General features: G+C 44.6%; 1 protein-coding gene across 1 annotated transcript in view; it reads left to right on the top strand.

Annotated features, from left to right (window-relative positions):
• Positions 1 to 1,553: 1,553 nt before the first annotated feature.
• LOC136933734 (platelet-derived growth factor receptor beta-like) overlaps positions 1,554 to 4,507 on the top strand; it is a 17,623-nt gene continuing 14,669 nt past the window's right edge. The window contains 1 exon segment of the mRNA XM_067229245.1: positions 1,554 to 1,594. The gene's annotated coding sequence lies outside the window, so the exon portion shown is untranslated.

Below are 4,507 nucleotides of genomic sequence, written 5' to 3'. Positions count from 1 at the left end.
GAACGTACAAACACACACATGCAGCTGAATGAGTCCTGTGTCTGTGTGCTCCCAGTTTAGTCCTGGTTCCGGCATACTCCATGTGTGTTTAAATATGCCACATGTTGACAGGAGTGCTGAGTGTGTGGAGCTGGTCAGTCGGCTGCACAGCAGACATGCTGCACACGCATGCATACACACCACACACTCGCGCAGCCATACACAAACACAATGTACGCACACAGGCACGCATACATCCACATCCACAAATAGACGCACGCACGCACAGACACACATACATGCACACAGACACACACAATACCTTGTAATAGATACCTTGTGTGTGTACACCAAAAATCCACATGCAGGCACACACACACCCACAACACGAATGCACACAGATGCATACACACACATACACAATTTATCTTTTTACAGACTCTAGTTGAAGGCCGCCCCCCTGACCCACCAATAAAGACAGAGCAGAATGTCTGAGCTCAGCTCCTGGCCTCAGCCCTGCACTCTAAAGTCTCACACTCACTTCCTGCCTGGGGAGGGTGGGGGAGGAGGGGGAGGAGGAGAGGGGAGGAGGAGGGGGAGAAGGAAGGGGAAGAGGAGAGGGGGGGAGGGGGAGGGAGAGGGGGAGAGGAGGAGCGTGCTGGCGGGCTAGGGGGAGAGGGAACAGAGGGGGGTGCACGGAGGGAGAATAAGAGAGGGAAAATAAGGAGGGGGGAGACTAAGATTGAAAACAGACGCCGGCTCTTTCTGCTAAAAGGAGATTTCTTTACCAGAGCAGCTCAGACTTCCAGAGAGAAGTAGAATGCTCCCTCTCTTTCTCTCTTTCTGTTTCACCGATCTCTAGGAATGAATAGATTTCAAGCATTGGAGCTGGAGGACACAGAAACCCTGGTCAATCTTTGATCACCTTCTCGTGTTTGGATTATGGTCAACAGGACCAACAGTACCAGAACCCCCCTGATCCTGGAGGATTACAGCCTGTTGTCCAAGTCTGGGTTAGGATTACGTTAGGGTTAGGGTTATCCAGGCTGGAAGATCCACAGGTAGAAGATCCACTGGGAAGGTGCAACCACAGAACAGCTCTCCTTCTTCTAGGAGCATCAGAGACTGAGAGAGTCTATTCCAAACCTGCAAACTGAGGGAGTCTTTGACAGACCTGCAAACTGAGGGAGTATATTCCAGACCTGCTGATTGAGGGAGTCTATTCCAGACCTGCGGACTGAGGGAGGTTATTCCAAACCTGAAGACTAAGAGAGTCTATTCCAGACCTGCTGACTGAGGGAGGTTATTCCAGACCTGGAGACTGAGGTAGTGTATTCCAGACCTGGAGACTGAGAGAATCTATACTATACTTGCTGACTGAGGGAGTCTATTCCAGACCTGCTGACTGAGGTAGTGTATTCCAGACCTGGAGACTGAGAGAATCTATACTATACTTGCTGACTGAGGGAGTCTATTCCAGACCTGCTGACTGAGGTAGTGTATTCCAGACCTGGAGACTGAGAGAATCTATACTATACTTGCTGACTGAGGGAGTCTATTCCCGACCTAAAGACTGAGGGAGTCTCCAGCCCAGGAGAGCAGATCGGATATACAGGTCTGTGGGTCCACTCATTTACTGTTAACCCACAGTAGGAAAAGGCGCTTACAGTTGCATTACAACGTCTTCGTGTGTGTTTATGTACGTGTGTGTGCCTGTGTGTTTATGTATATTTGTAAGTGTGTTGGTGTGAGTCTGTCTGTGTGTGTCTGTGAGTGTTTATGTACGCATATCTTTGAGTGTGTATGTGTGTGTCTGTGTGTGTGAGAGAGAGAGAGACAGATAACTCCTGCCAGGGTCTTGGTGGTCTCTGTCAGATCGCCGTGGTGATTCCTAAAGGGACATTCCTCTCTAACTGTAAACCAACATCTGTGTCAGACAGACACAGGTCAAGCTTCATCTTTAGGGGCTCTCACAAACTAGTACAATACAAGTCAACAACAAACAACAACTACACACTCTCAACACCTAGCAACAACTATAAACTCCCATCATCTAACAACGAATAAACACTGTTACAGTTTTTCACAATTGCTAAAACACATTTCTTGAAACAGTCACCCATTTTCTCAAAACTGTAAACACAAAACCTCATCTTCAAGCACTATTTACAAAACCTCTGAATCCTCTTGCAAAATGAAACTTTCGCCTCAAAACAGTTTTACCTGTGCTCAAAATCAAACTTTCGCCTCAAAACAGATTTACCTGTGCTCAAAATCAAACACTGCAGAAGTTCACTGAGAAGTACAATCTAGTAATCAACAAACAAAACAAATTTCATATTTATCCGTCATCCATCGTCTTTTGATGAACGAAAACATGTTCTATCATAGTAGCTCAAAATTGATCAGAAATTACTACTCTGCTTTGCCCTTTGCAATTTTTCTTGTTCTTTCTCCTCCTCGTACCCCTATACAGTACCCTGCATCTCACTACCCACAACTCACTCTTGTTCTTTGTTGATATGAACCTGCAACCAGTCAAAATCTATTTAGCAGTCAGTACTGTTACGGTAACAAATGGAAAGTACAATGTTTAGGGCCATACAATGTGTTCATTGTACAGTATACAGCCTACAATGCACTGTACTACAGTATACAATACTACAGTAAAAGGGACAACAATCTAAGGAGTAAACATGTGATCAATGTGCTTCTTCTTGTCTTTGGGCTGGGTCAGGCCAGAGCACTTTGTCAACATCACAAGCAATATTGTTTGCAACCTGTTTGCTCTCTGAACTGGCTTATATTGGTTGTGTCACATCATTTGAAACAAGTGAAATCAAGTTTGAGTGGTTGTGTTTAGTCAATGACATGTTTTCTCTATTTGTATTTGATTGTTGCCATTTGTGTTTACCAGTATGGATGACATGTGCATTAGAGTGCAGAATGGGTTTTGAGAATGAGAATGTGTTTAGAGTTTTGCTGAAAAGTCTAAGTGAGATCTGCAAATTGTGTTTTACCATGTGAAATGGTTTAAGGTATTGACAACAGACTGCGCAATTAGCTACATGAGTTCAGGCAACTGAGAACTTTGTTCAGCCAATGGGTTTTAGTGTTTTAGCAATTGAGAAAAACTGTAACAACTAACAACAACAACAACACACTGTCAACAACTAACAACCATTACATGATGTTCTCAACAACTAACAATAACGACACACAGTCAAAAACTGATGACAACTACACACTGTCAACAAACAGCAGGTCTGTTATGCTGAGCGTCTAGTCACGGTTCAGGATGGGGCCAGCGGACATTTAGAGGAATGTTTATTAATACTTCTGACAAGACACTCTTTTAACCATTTATTGCAATGGAAATTAGAAATGTCTTTAGAGGACTGGTTCTTTAAGAGGTGAAAACTCCATGCCTTGGAGCAGCTAGCATAGCACAAGCACGTACAACAACAAGGCAGGGAGCATTGGTTACTGTAACTCTTCTGTGGACAGGAAATCAAATCAACTTGGGGTTTAGCCCTTTTAGCAAGCGAAGTCAAACGGCTTCACACAGAGCCACAGATCAGCATCGATAACCAACCTAAAACCCTCAGAGAAGACACGGAAAAACTCCCCAAACTCAGAAAGATCGAAGGACCATCAGAAGGTGCAGTAAAATACATTTCATACATGAATAGTCAGCGAAATCACAGAGTTTCCATTGGAGAGTATCAACAACGTCCCGTAGTAACGATTCCGAAGACAGTGTGGTGGAACTGAGGATGGTGGAGAGTGGTAGCAATATCACAATATGCAGGAACGCATGAGGTTTGAGCATGTGTTTAGGTCTGTGAATGAATGCAGTGTTTATTTTCCCTGGAGGATAAGGCCTGGATCTTAGATTAGCACACCTGCAGTGATTGAGTGAGGGATGTCAGCTAATGATACGACTTGCACCTCCGAGGGCCACTAGATTTGTCCATTTGTTTGAGCATATACTGACACATAATTTAACTTTAACTTCCCCTTCCCCTTAATCTTCACCTTCATCTTCACTTTGCTGGGATGAGGAGTCCTTCTCTGCAGTTCTACTGAGGACCTGCTCTTTCTGGATCACATGACTCTTCAGGCGTCCAACCTCGTCAGCAGAGAGCAGCCGTGTATTTTCCAGCCCAAAACCCCATTGCTCCAGAAGTTTCCATCACAGGATACGCTGCTAACCCCACCACAGGGAAAAGTCATAGAGAGAGATTTTCCCTCAAATGAAAACAAAGTCTTAAAATACTCCCCTCTCCATTCTCTCATTGTGGTCACGTTCAGCTAGGCGTTCAAATCCACAGTCACACTCCCCTAAATCAAGTACTCGCTGCATCCTCCCATTTAAGCCATTAGGAGGTGTGCTTAAACAGTGTGTTTCGCATGCATCTTTCAACTCCCTGCTGCTTCCCAGAGGATGAGAGCAACCGAGAAAACCAGACAAGAAGCCTTCATGTTTCTGTTTGTTAAAGCGGAGAAGAGACCATCAACTCTGTAT

This window comes from Osmerus mordax, chromosome 25 (assembly GCF_038355195.1).
Source record: "Osmerus mordax isolate fOsmMor3 chromosome 25, fOsmMor3.pri, whole genome shotgun sequence".
In the NCBI taxonomy this organism is placed as follows: Eukaryota; Metazoa; Chordata; class Actinopteri; order Osmeriformes; family Osmeridae; genus Osmerus; species Osmerus mordax.
The sequence above is the reverse complement of the archived record's forward strand: the minus strand, read 5'-3'. Positions and strand labels throughout refer to the sequence as shown.